Raw genomic sequence first — 15071 nt, forward strand, 5'->3', positions numbered from 1 at the left:
CCAAAAAAAATTAGTTATAAGGCAAGGTGATTTTACCAACAGCCTTTAATAACAATTTTCCAGCTACATTTATGGTTGTTGTCAGGTGAAATGAATCTAGGCAGTAAAAGGGGGGGAGGGGACAGCAGATGATTTAGCAGAGCCAAAAACTATCAGCTCAGATCCATCAAAGAAAAAAGAAATCACGTAAAACCAGTAAGATTAGCCTACTTTTCCACAGCTGAGAGAAATTCAAAATGCAGAAAACTATAAAAACCTACAGGACAACAAGGAAGATGAACATAGATTATGATTTAGCAAATACGAAAAAAAATGTCTAGAGAGTGGGTAGGGATGGAAAGGTGGGGCGGTACTATTGATTTTTTAAAAACTGGACTCTTCAAGGTTTTCCACGACTGAAGGAAAGCCAGAGTAAGAACCGCCTTCTCATAGGTTTTGCTTTACACAGCACTGGGACACTGATGTGGAGGGAGGTCGTGTCGTATAAAATCGATACACATTTCTGCCCCTTGTCGATACCGGCCTCTCATAAGTTTTGGGGAACCACAGGCCTCCTTCCTGGAACTAGCCCCAAGTTTCAGCTCTTGGCCTCAGACGTGGACAAGAAGAGCTGGAAAGTGAGGGGAGGGAAGGGACTGGAGTGGGGTTGAAGAGAAATTTTAAGGTTGGGAGGTTGGCTAGGAGGAAGGAACGGGAGCTTGTGGGATGAAGTAGGGGCTGGAAAGATTCTTGAAGCCTAGGAAGTGCGAGGAATTGAAAAGGAAGGGATCAGACTCCAACCTGGAAATGAATTTTGAATGTTGGGTGGATGGCTGATAGTTAGGTTGGAAAAAGGGGTCTGGAAGTTGAAAGGAAATGGAATGGAATGTTGGGGGATTGGAGTGAGGCATGGAAAAGATTATTGAAGGCAGAAAAGTGAGAGGAGTTTGAAGGAAAGGGATTGGAGTGGAACCTGAAATTTACTTTTGATGGCTGGGTGGATGGCAGGGAACTGAACTGGAAGCAAGGGTCTGGGAGCTGAGACGGAGGGAATGGGAATGCTGGGGGATTGGAATGAGGCCTGGAAAAAATTCTTGAAGGCTGGGAAGTGAAATGGGTTGGAAGGGGAGGGCCTGAAGTGGGGTCTGGAAAAAAAAATGGAAGGTTGGGTAGATGGCTGGAAAGTGGATTAGGAGAGAGGGTCTGGAAGCTGGGAGGGAAGGCAGGGGAATACTAGGGGGCTGAACTGAGGTCTGGAAAATATTATCGAGGGTGGGAAGTGAGGGTGACAGGAAAGGAAAAGACTGACATGGGGTCTGGAAAAGAATCTTGGAGATGGGGTGGATGACAGGAAGGTGTCTGGAAGCTGAAGGGATAGGGAAGGGAATGCTGAGGGACTGGAATAAAACCTGAAAAACATCCCTGAGGGCTGGAAATTGAGGTGGATCAGAAGTGAAGGGACTGGAGTGGAGCTTGGAAAGGAATCTTGGAGATGGGGTGGATGTCTGGAAAAGGCTGGAAGCTCAAGGGAAATGGTGATAATGAAAAAGTTGGTGTATGTAGGGACATTTCAGGGTTCTTTCAACTTCTTTTTGCTTCCCTGTCGCGAAAAATGTATTGAGTTTTCCAGCTATATTTTTTGCCGTCGTATGAAGTGTAGAGATTATCCTGCTATTTTTAGATTTTGCTGTCTTTCTTTTTGTAAGTATTTTTCTCTCTCTCTCTCTCTCTCTCTCTCTCTCTCTCTCTCTCTCTCTCTCTCTCTCTCTCTCTAAGTTCGTATTTTTGGATGCAGAGAACCACGTCTAGGAGAGGCCCTGTCTGTCTGTCACCTACTAAAGGAAAGGAGGAAAGGGAGATATAGGAAAAAAGAAAGAAGAATGAATTAAGGGAGAAAGAAGAGGAAATGAGGAGGAGGAGGAGAAGGAGGAGGAGGAGGAGGAGGAGGAGGAAGAGGGATAGGCCTATGTTCGACTGTAACGAGAGGAGGTAAAATTATGTAACCATCAATAATTTCTATGGCATTTCTAAGACAGACAAAGAGAGAGAGAGAGAGAGAGAGAGAGAGAGAGAAACGGGGAAAGGAGAGGGAGGATGAGGTGAAGTGAGGATAAGTGAGGTGAAAGGGGTGAGAAAGGAGGGGAGGGAAGGGAGAGAGGAATGTGAAAGAAGGGAGAGTGGAGAGGAAAGGAGAAAGGGATGCAGAGGAAGTGGAAAGGAGAGGAAGGGAAAGGGGGGGATGTGAAAGAGGGATGGGGAGGAAGGAGGGGCTGAGGGAATGTGAAAGAGCGATGGAGAGGGAGGGGGAGGGAGGGGAAGCGAGAGAAGGTTGGGGAGGAGTGGGAAGGGAGAGAGGGATGGTGAGGAAGGGTGAGGGAGGGGATCTTAGAGAGGGATGAGTAGGAAGGGGGAGAGAGAGGGATGGATGGATGTGAAGAAAGAGGGAGGGAGGGGATGTGAGAGAGGAATGAGGAGGAAAGGGAAGGAGAGAGGGATGGGGATTAAGAGGGAGGGAGAGAGGGATGGGGAGGAAAGGGGAAGGAAGAGAGGAAGGAATGGGAGGGAAGGGAGAGGGAGAGACTGATGAGGAGGAAGTGGGAGGGAGGGGTTGTGAGAGAGGGATGAGGAGGAAGGGGGAGGGAGAGAGGAATGGGGAGGAAGGGGGAGAGAGAGAGGAGTGGGGAGGAAAGGGGGAGGGAGGGGATGTGAGAGGGGATGGAGAGGAAGGAGTCAGGAAGGGATGTGAGAAAAGGATGAGGAAGAAGAAAAAGGGCGAAAAGGGATGGGAAGGAAAGGGAAGGGAGAAGAGGGATGGGGAGGAAGGGGGAGGGAGGGGATATGAGAGAAGGATGGGGAGGGTGAGGGTGGGAGGGGGAGGGAGAAAGGGATGGGAAGGGAGGGGGGGGAGAGGGAGGGAGAGAGTAAGGGGAAGGGATGGGGACTGAGTCAGGGTATGAAATAAGGAAAAATGTTCACTGCACATCTAAGGCAAAATTTTGTTATCAGCTATCTATTTCTCTATCTATAGGTAGGTAGATAGATAGATAGATAGATGGATAGATAGACTGATATATCAGTTAATTTTTCCGGCTATTAAGATTTTGAATTCGTGTACCAACTACAATTAGTAATAAGATTAAATATAAATAAGTAAAATCTAAACTAAGGATACGTTAAAAAAAATCTACACATCTCCATTAATTTGATTATGAAATAAATCAAGGCTAATGAATATGGAAATTTGTACTAGTGAATAAAAATAAATTGTATAAGTAAATAAAACAGAAAAGCTTCAAAATTAATGAATCTTAGTACTATCTCTTCACAAAATATTTGTGAGATTATTACGGAAATTCTGTGCAGGCTATATCGCTAAACGTTTTCCATTACCCAGACAAGTATTTTTGATTGCACATAACTTCATCTATACAAAATCAGCGTCATCACTGCACATTTATTTATCACAGATCAGATTGATCGCTGCACATTTTGTGATCACTGCACACTTATTTAAAACCCTGGACTGAGTGAAATTTGTTTAAAACAAAAAATTAGTAGAGATCTTGCTACCTCACGGGGAAGGTGGTGGAATGGTGGTTAGTGTAGTGGTTTGTTATCTTAAAAACCAAGGGTTTTATTCCAGGCTGGGCAGGAAAGTCTGATGATTTGAATATGATGAAAACCAACTTGACTGATCTGCCACAAGACTCATCAACATGTCTTAAGAACAGCCTCGCCATAGTCGATAAGTTTTCACCTCATACAGATCCTTAACCAGTACCACACATCTAAGACTCAGCCAATCTCAGGCAACCTCCACTTAAACCAGTAGCCTATTCTCGTCGGTTAAGGAAATTCCTTAACACTTTTCCTGTGATATATTTTGCTTATTTCACCTTATTGTCCCCTCTGTGTTACATAAATTCTTCGAGTATCGCCATACTCTGCTTAAATAATGTACAAAATTTAATTAACTAGTAATTTCTAAAAATAAATCGCAAAGGAAGAGGTGTTGAAGACCGTCCTTACCCGACGAAAATATGGCCCTTAGAATTGAAATTGCAAGAGTGACCCAGTGCTGGCAATGAAAACAACGCAATCATACTAGCATCACATGGGTCCTGAATGAGACAGACCTAGTTTGTATTCAATATGGACGGCGGAGAAACTCTACGGCATTCAATCTCCATACAGTATTTACCATGTCGATGGTCGTATGCTGTATGAGGGAGGCAACTTCCAAAGGATCCCTTCACATTTTTACCTCTACTCCGTCACGACTTATTATCTCACGACACACTATCCCTCTCCTACTCCTTATCTCTCTCCTTCTCTTATCTCTTTGTCATATCTTTCTCATTCTTTTTCCAGCCATCCCATCCACTCACGATCGTCCTATCTTTCTCCCTTTGTCTATCTCGCTATTGCTCTTTTTTCCCTTATAAACCTCCGTTCAATGTCACACAACCCTCCCTCATGCATTCAAACTCTCTCTCTCTCTCTCTCTCTCTCTCTCATTAATCTGCCTCCTTCTTTCCATTTGTTCTCTTGCCTTCCCGTCCTCTTCTACACCTCTGCTGTAGTTTATGTAAGGGCACTAACCTGAAAACGTATTATGCCAGCATTTTTGCTCCATTGCTCTCTATCTCTTGAAACAATGGATGAAAAATACTATAGTCTGTGCACATTAACTTGACTTAAAATTGTCATCCATCTCCCTTGAATTCCGTCCTTTAACATGAGATTACAACTACGGTAGAGTATGACTGTGGTGGTAGTGATAATAGTGCAGTAGGAGTAGCAGCTGTAGTAGTAATGATAGTAGTAGTAGTAGGAGAAGGAAGAGTAGGAGTAGTAGTAGTAGTAGTGGTAATAATAATAGTCATAGCAGTAGTAGAAGTAGTTGTAATAGTAGCAGCTGGAGTACTGTAGTAGTAGAAGTAGTAGTAGTAGTGGCAGTCGTTGTGTGAAGGGACGATTGCGAGCGAGATGCTGACCTGCCAGAACGCCTGTCAACATCATACAGTAGATCTTCTCCACCAGACACCCACCACACGTGTGCTGCCCCCAACACCTACAGTATAAGCACCCCAGCCTCACGACTCTGTCCACAAATAACAATGAGATGTGGGAGGCCTGTCACACACATCTCGCTCAACCCATTATCCTTGAAGCACTAACTTCCTCTCCCAAACACATCAGCTGTTCGCACCCACTGTATTTACACAAGCATCATACACACATTGATTATACACACATTCATCATTTGCATACATACCCAGTGACGTACGCACAGACACACACTACCTATTCTTTATTATAAAACATAATCAGTATAAAATATCATCATACATATATAGCTAATCACAGTAAATAAATCAATAATTAAATATAAAATTTAATAGCATAGTAATGATTAAAATGTTAATTTTAATAAATTATTGATAAATGCAATTTTAATTACAGTGATAACAAATGAAATCAGAGTGCCCTAATTTTAAATACAATACAGTGTATTATTATTATATAAATTAGTAATATGGGTAATTTTCATACAATTTCAATACAATAGACCTAATGTAAACTTATAATATTACAAACTAGAACTACCTAAATAATTCTTACAAAATTTGTCGCTGTCTTATAATTATAATCAATATTAATTAACCCTTACACGACGGGGGTTTTCCAATGTTGCACGCTCCTCCCTAGTATCTGCCAAACCCTAGTATCTGCCAAACTATAATAGCTAGAGAAAAAAGTAAAGATACGTGAGACTCACCAACTCTTCCTCTTTCAAATGAAAGTACTCCCACATCTCCAGGCGTCCCGTCGATGAGTAAGGATAAGTTAAAGTTCAATGGGTGGTTGGAAGATGCTTGCAGCTATTCACGTCAACCGGTGCGTAGGGGTTAAACCCTGTTAAGCCAATATGCCTTACTAAACCAAGGTGCCTTTACCTTACCATAACCACCACAGCAAACCACAAACATGTATCACACATCATGTGCTGCAACCCCAGAACACATACTGCCCCTTCACTACACACCACACCATTCTCACCCCTACACCAAAATGCCTGAAGACCCAGTATCACCAAACAATGCACTATTGCACCACACCACACCATAACCACGCATCACACCTTGCCTGTTGCAACACCATCACACACATTGCCCCTACACCACACACCATACCAATCACACACTCACACCCATACACCAAACGCCTGAAGACCTAGTATCATCAGACAAGGCTATGTTGTATTGCACCACACTCATTGGCCACCAGTTAAACTCTTGAATAAAGTAGCATTGTTTTACTTCACTTCAAACTTTCATTAGATAGCGGTATCAGTTCAATAAAGTATTAGTAAAAGACAGACTAATTAGATATTAAATCTTTCTCCCTTTCTATCTATCTATTGCCCGACGCCTCAATCCCGTAAGGGGTGGCCACGGAAAAATCGCCTCCATGTCACCCTATCCACTGCCACTTCACTGCCTTGCTCTCAACTTACACCCCCTCTCTCATATACCTCTTCACTCCATCCCTCCATCTCATCCTCGGCCTCCCCCTCCCTCTACTCCGCTCCACTTCACTCCCATACACCCTTCTCGCCAGGCTCTCGTTCTCCATCCTCTCCACATGGCCAAACCACCTCAATGTATTTCTCCTAATGCTTTCTATCACATCAACATCCACACCTCAGCGCTCCTTCACTTCCTCGTTTGTCAGTCTGTCTCTCCACGTAACTCCACATGCTCCTCTCAAATAACTCGTTTCCACTGATCTCAGTCTTAACTTGTGTCCTTCCAACAAGGTCCAAACTTCACTTCCATACGTTAGAGTTGGTATCACAGTACTGTCATGCAGTGACTTTTTAATTTCCATGCTCACTTCACTGTTCCTTGTCACTGCTTTCAAAGAACCAGCAACCTTTCTTCCCTGCTGTACCCATTCAAGCATTTCACCGTCTATTTCCATCCTTACTCATCACACTACCTAAGTACTTAAACGCACTCACATTTTCCATTTCCTCCTCATCCAACCTCACTGCACATTCTGTGACTTCATTTCTCTCAAAGACCAAAACTTTACTCTTCCCTACATTCACCTTTAGATTCCGGTTCTTACAGACACTCCTAAACAAATTATTAGGAAAAGACAGCCTAATTAGATATTAAATGATATGCAAAAATATCAGAAAAACGAGCAAAACTTTTCCATTACTTCGTTTTATAATATGCAGAAATACAAGTAAAACAAGCAAGTTTTTCCATTTATGTTGTATATACAGTAAATTTGAAAATAAATAGTAGTACAGTAGTTCTAGTAACATTAGTTTCAATTTTCTTTTAAAACTACTACAAAAAGAAGCACCACTGCCTGACCACAATATTATTAGTACTGTACTGCAGTATATAAACTTTATGAACATCATGGCCATGCCACAGTTGTTGTCAGTGCTCCAATAGGCAACATAAGTGTATCAGGTGCTCATGTGCACAAACTTGTCACCCTGTACATATTGCAGGCTGGGACCTCTCTGTAGGAATGAGTTGGGGAATCACAACCCACCAGAAGTGGCATTTGACCGCTTCCAACATGGCAGGCGACAGAATGGTGACATGGAAATTAATGGCACTCACTGACATTATACATGATCATACTGACGTGTGTGATGATGAAAGACCCCGTGGTGAAGTGAGGGATAGGGATGGACGCCAATGTGCGAGAGATATGGAAGTGCCGGGTGGGTTAAATCACAATGAGGAGTGAATAGTAATGAAGTTGGGGATGAAGAACATCATGCTGTTTATGACAGAAATGAAGCTCAGGATGAAGACCGCCATGGAAGAGTACGTGAAAGAGGGAATCATCCTCATATTATACATCCCCAGAACGATCATGACACAACGAGGAAGCAGAACAGCCACACAGGCCTGGGTGTTAAAGTCATCCCACATACTGGATGGGCAAATCCAGAGGAAATGCAGTAACCTGCGTGAACACAGCATTCAAAGAAATTGTTCGTTGGTCATTATGTAACCTTTTTGAACCTCCCAAATGCAATGCTACAACTGACATGATCAAAGAAATCACTCGCCTAATAGCCAATTACAATAATAACTCACCCATTGCCTCGTTCTCTCTGATACCGCACATCTTGCTTAACATGACCCGCCCAAGAGCAATCATCACAGAAAATATTAAGGTCATCCAAAGGCGGTTTGAAACATGGATAAAGGGTGAAATCGACAACCTATTTGAGGAAGCAAGGGCCTAGCAGATGAGAAGAAGCAACCGAGGAAAAAAAAAAAAAAAAATACACACACACACACACACACACGATGCGGCAAGGATTTCTGGCAGCAAGAGGAGATAGGAGAAGGTCTCGATGGCCGACAAGATCCCTGTCAGTCGAATCATCACTCTGAGTACTTGACCTGACAGAAGGAACAATGCATCAGCTAAAGGAAAACCACCCGACTGCACGACAAACAAGTGCCCAGTCAAAAACTGACGGGAACTAGACTTCACCCAGTCCTATCATATATGACAGGATAACTGGGGATATGGAGTGGAGGAAAGCAATGCACACACAGGGAGGGGCAGGACCGTCAGGTCTGGATGCAAAATCTTGGCGAATAATCCTCAGTAACATCAAGCCTGGGGAGTCAGCAACAGACCTTTGTAACACCATTGCCTCACTGGCAAGGAAGCTGGCTCCAAGTCAGTGCAGCAACACTGAAGCACTGACGGCATGCAGACTAATCCCCATTGATAGGAATCCTGGGTGTAGGCTCATCGGGGTAGGTGAAGTCTTATGACGGATCATAGGAATATGCATAATGGAGGTGGTGAAAATGATGTTAAGCAGGCAGTTGGCAACCTCCAAATGTGTGCAGACCAACAGGCATGACGTGAGGCAATAGCTCACTCCACGAGGACATTATAAGAGGAAGTGGACTGTCATGCAGTACTACTAGTTGATGCCTCAAAAGCATTTAATTCCATCAGTCGAGAGGCAATGCTGCACAACATCAAGGTTAAATGCCCAAAATGTGCCCAGTATGTGGACAACACATACAAAGAACCAGCAGACCTCTCTACATTGTGAGTAAGATAACTGCTCATGATGCCGATGTAATCCAATCTACAGAAGGAACTACTCATGAGAACCTCGTTGACATGGCTATGTGTACGCCCTGGCTATGACAGTACTGCAACAGCATATCTAATACGAGGCCACCAATGTAAAGCAAGTAGCCTATGCATATGATCTTGCAGGTGCTGGCAAGGTGGAAGATGTGAGGAAATAGTGGGCCCTTGTAACATCTCATGGTCCTGAAATAGGTTTCTGTCCTAATGCAAGTAAGTAGGCTACATCTTGATCGAGAAACTAGCCTACTATCAAGATGCACAGGAAGCCTTTAGAGACTCAAAGGTCATAGTGACAAAAGAAGGCCACAGTCATTTACAGTAGGTGCAGTGATTGGATCAAGGATTTCAAAGACAAATATCTGAGTGATAAAGTAGACATGGGTACAAGAAATACATTTACTGTCCAGCCACGCAAAAACAGAACCCCCATGCAGCATACACCGCATTTACATATGGAGAGGATCTGGACCCGTCGTATCGTCCTCTTCTGCCACAGAGCTGGAACATGATGCTTGTCACAAAAAAGTTCTATGGAAAGTATGTAGAGTCGTGGTACTGCAATATTTTGCCACCGCGGTACGAGAAATAAACTGACAAAGGACGAAAAACTGGTGAGAAATGGGAGAAAAGGATGAGAGTGGAGAGTAAGAGCGCAAGGGAATGGAGGAGGAAGGGTATAGGAAGAAAATGAGAGGGAAGGAGGAAGAAGAGCTGAGGGAGAGATAGGCAAAGGATGAAGAGAAAGGAAGAGAAAAAAATAGGAGGGAGAACGAGAAAAGGAAAGGGGGACGAAAAGTTGAGAGAGCGAGAGAGAGAGAGAGAGAGAGAGAGAGAGAGAGAGAGAGAGAGAGAGAGAGAGAGAGAGAGAGAGAGAGAGAGAGAGAGCGAGAGAGAGAGAGAGAGAGAGAGAGAAATACAACCAGTATGAGGAAGAAAAGAGAAGGGGAGGAAAGAGGTTGTAGAGAGAAGGGAAGAGAAACAAAACAGTGACCTAATGGATAGGTAAATGGGTCGAGGCCGGGGACTGTGGGGTAATGAAGGGAATGGAGTTGAATCATGGAGCCTAATGGACAAGCGCTTATCACAGAATACAGCATCATTAACCCATTTCCCATGCATCCGGTAAATATTAATGTTTATTTAGGTATTGGTGTTTACGGTAACTTGATCTTGTTTGGTGAATGATGGGTACGTGGGTGATAATGGGGGGATGATAGATCACAGATAAACATACTTATTAATGGATGGAAAAATATATATACCGTAGTACATACTTGTTTGCAGAGATAGATAAATTGACTGATAAATGTTGATAGATAAATAGATGTGTAGATAAGTACGTATATACATAGATACATAGCTACATAGATATGCATGTGTAAGCATGAATGTACATGTATGTATGATGGGTTACGTAGATGATTTTGGGCGGGGGGATAGCTGATGGATAAACACACACTTTGATGGATGAATTACATATACCGTAGTACATAAATATTTCCCTAAACTGATTGGTAGATAGATGTAGACAGAAAGATAGATATGTAGATATATATGTATATAGACAGATACATAGATATACACAAATAACTTATATGTATGAAAGTATGTATGTATGTATCTGTGCATATATCTATGGTACCAGTCTATGTCTATCTTTTTATCTGTTTACCAATCTTTCTATATTTGTCTCTCTGTCTATCTGTGTCTGCCTATCTGTCTATCTATTTGTGTCTGACTATTTGTCTATCAGTCTACTTACGCGTCCATTTGCCCACTTTCTAATGGTGACTAATGATACAAAGAGATAAAATCAAAAATCATATTAAAAAGAGACGAAAACAAGAAAGGGAAACTATAAAGGAGAGAAGTGAAGAGATAGAAGAGAAAGGGAGGCTGATAACACCGTATAACAAATTTCAGGGTCAAGAAAAAAACATAGTCCTCTTTAAGATTATTTTATCAATTCAAGTGTGCTGAATCTGAATCTGATAGCCAAATAAGCCTTCACGTCACATTTTCTCATATTATGCCTACTAAACATTCATACATTCAAACTATAAAAAATTAAATAATTATAATGTCATTGTCGAATGAAATGTCATCATTGTTAATATTCCATATCCATTAAAAAATAAACACTTAACAACTATTTTAGAATGAGTGTTTGTACTTATTGATATTTACAGTACTTCTGCGTTTGTGTGATGTCTCGGGTTGGTCATGCTTCAGATTCCAGCAGAAATCGGCTAGCATGGTTGGACCTCATTTCTCTTTGGACCTGCTCTCCATTATAAATATATCTTGATGAAACCTTTCTCCGTGTTTATCACTTACATCCCCTGCATTCTCTGGGAAAAAGGACAGATAAGAATGTAGAAAATAAAGCTTCAATGACATATTGCACTCAAGATCTTGGTAACACTTGATTAGTTCATCCACTAAAACATTACGTTGGCCCTCTTTATGATTTCCCAGTAGTCCATTGCACACATCTTTGAATGCAAACCGTGCAGTTAAGTCAGTTTCATCCATCTTTAATTCAAAATCCTTGTCAGTCATAAGTTGAATCTGAGGGCCGACAAATGTCTTCTTTAAATTTAGCATCGTTTATTTTAGGAAATTTCTCTTTGAGGTACTGGAAACATGGCTTATGATGCTGCAGAGCTTTGGCAAACTGTTTCATTAAGCCCAGTTTTATATGGAGAGGCGGCAAAATGATCTTTTCCTTCTTTACTAGTGGTTCATGAATAACATTGTGGGATCCAGGTATCAGTGAATCCCGAGGTGGCCATGCTGGGCGTACATAATGTTCTGATCTTGCTCGGCTGTCACACTTGCACAGAAAGCACAGAAATTTTGTATAGCCAGTTTGCAACCCATTAAGAATGGCCACAGCTTTCAAATCTGCACAAATAAGCCATTCATGCTCACTGTACTTTATGAAATCTAGAATGAAAGATTTTCATATATCTGTCATAAAATGACTGAGCGAGCAATTGGAATGGATGGCATGGTGTTTCCAGTGTGCAGTAAAACAGCTTTAATGTTGTAAAGAGATGCATCAATAAACAACCTCTTTGATACTGTTTCAGTGTCAGTGATCCGCATATATAAAAGCTGTCTGGAGAATTATTGCATTCTCTAGGCATTATTGCTTAAGTAATATCAATGTCACCTGAAAAAAAGAAATAAAAAATAGTTGATCTAAATCAAATTAGAATTTTGCACTAGACGAAAATGACGCACTCGGGATAGGAACCATTAGTGACTTAGTGCACAAGGTACCTTGGGGTAAATAGCTTTACATGTAGGTGGATCATTTACAAGAAATTGGTGGGTCACACAAAATTGGGTGTTGTTTTTGTGATCTACGTATAAAATTGCCATAGGAAAGGCAACTTTTTCTTCCCCCCCCCCCGCTGTTACACAGTGTAATCAGGAAAAGGAAGGGAGAGAAGAGAAGAATGTGTGTGGGGGGGGGGGGGCGGGATGGGATGGGATGGGATGGGATGGGATGGGATAAGATGGGATGGAATGGGATGGAATGGGATTATGGGGACTGCTTATGGATAGATAGATAGATGGAGTCACATACATCTTCGAATTTTTTATGTGTGCAGTGGATATTTATACTTTCCCCCAAGTAAAAATCATCAAATAGAAAAAAAAAATCTTCCATTTGAAAATACAGTACAGAGTCAAATTCAGCCAAAACTTTTTTTTTTTTTTTTTAGGCCATATTCAGCTACCTCTGCAGCACGCAATTTTTCACGTAGGACTAAATAACTTCTAGATCTGGCAGAGCTATGATAATAATGCATAGAATCAAAATTTTGTTGAAAAGCTTTGGAAATTAACTGAGAAACTGAATTTTTTAAATTAAAGAATTCCTGTTCGGAAAAGAAAAATGGCTTACTTGATTAATTATCACAGTGTTCATGTTCAGCAGCAAAAATTAACCTGAATACTTGTTAAAAATTCGTCTTACTTGTATTTCTTATGTCCTGAGCAAATTTCATTTTATTTCAGTTGGAAAGAGGCAGATGGTGATGCTCAGAAGACACATAAAATACTGACAAAATACAAAAATTTAGCCCTTCGGGCGGAACTTTAGAAACGCATGAATAAAAAAGTACTTGGAGTACAGCTGTAGGGTTTTGCATGGTTACATGAATTAAATAGAAGTATTTTCCTGAACTTTTCCAATGAAATTTACGATATGAACTGGGAGGCTTTAGGTGAGTTGGTATGGAATAACCCATATATATTATTATTATTACTTTCAATGGCCAAAGTTAGTAATGAGGCAGGTGGCAGAGTTACACATCTCACTACACAAGAGCCGAGGGAGTTCTGAGACAGGGTGAGCCGCGGATTCGCAAAATGCTCCAGGCAGTATCTTCCACCTTACCAGACACCGTCAGCTACTTCAACAGTTGCACAGTCATTTAAACAGTGTCACGAAAGCCCCAACAGTACATATAGGTCATCTGCAGTCTTGTGCTGAAGTAGACTGGGAGTACCAGTAATCCTCCCATAAACCTTTAAAGTCACCACATCACCAGGCTCAAGTAATGTCTCTATTCGCACAGAACTCATTAAATCGCCAGGAATCATAGTGAAATATCTACACTATTGGTAGAGTATGACAAAAAAAATAGTGTTCATGAAAATTTGGTGCTAAATAGTCGCAAATACCTCTAGATCCAGTGAGTTAGGAGTAATCTATAAGGGACACTTTACCAAAAAGATATTTGGGGGAAATGTCAAAAATTTGCACACTTCCATTATTTTTTGTTATTTAGTTTGTAGCATCAGTCATACGATCTTAGCCAGCTAAAGGGGAAAAAAAAAAAAGCGATAGTATTGAGGGGATACAAACAGTTCCGTTAGTTTCTTTCAGTACTGTGATGCCATTTATATAAGGTGGTCGATATATGATGTACCGTATCTCATTTCTTCTATGTTGCGGGGACGGCCCAGTCAGCGTTACCAGTGTGTACCCAGCATCCCTTTTTTTTTTTTTCCATAAAAATATTTGTGGTTTACAGCTTCTTTTTTGTCCTTTTCTCTTTTTTTTCTTACCACCATTGGTTGCATGGTTGATTAATAATTTTATAAAAGCCGTCAAAAGTCCTCTCTACTCACGAATGAAAACTGAGTCGTCCGTACAACACATAAGAATTACGATACCGTAAATAAAGACCCCCTTTATATTACAACCGGTACCCTCGTTCAGCTTCCTTCCCTCTCTTTCCAGCCCACCCCATTTCCTTTCACTTAAGCCCTCCGTCTAATCCTAAATCACTCCACCCCTTCTCCTTAATCCACCTAACAGATTGCACTATTAAGGATTATCCTGGCTTAACTCTCGCCCATGATACCAATCCATTTAATTTGCAGGCATTTAATCTACCACCTTACTCAAGTTTATTGTAGGTGTTTCAATACTGAATGTTTTGTAGTACATACTTTTGGTCGCGTGTAATTTCACCAGTGTTTATGTATCACAAATTTCTTCTATCTGTCTGTCTGTCTGTCCGTTTATCTAGACACCTGTTTATCTAACTATATGTTTGTGTCCGTAATCTCTATCTGTCGGTCTGTCTATCTATCTGTTTGTTTGTCAGTCTGTCACTTAGTCAATATATCGATCTATCTATTTATCCATCCATCCATCCATCCACAGCCTGACGCCTTAATCCCGGAAGATATAATCGTTAACGAATCGCCTGCATGTCACCCTGTTCTCTGCCATCAGGCTGCCCTCTCTCCACTGCACACCCACCTCTCCCATGTACAGTACCTCTCCACCCCACCCCTCCATCTCATCCCTCCATCCATATAAATACAGTCTTCTACTCCTGATACATTGCAGTCTCTCTTTCTCACTCACCATCCTTCCACCAAACAGCCTTTAC

This window comes from Coenobita brevimanus, chromosome 104, assembly GCF_032717465.1.
Source record: "Coenobita brevimanus isolate Jiangsu-jjx chromosome 104, ASM3271746v2, whole genome shotgun sequence".
NCBI classification, from domain to species: domain Eukaryota; kingdom Metazoa; phylum Arthropoda; class Malacostraca; order Decapoda; family Coenobitidae; genus Coenobita; species Coenobita brevimanus.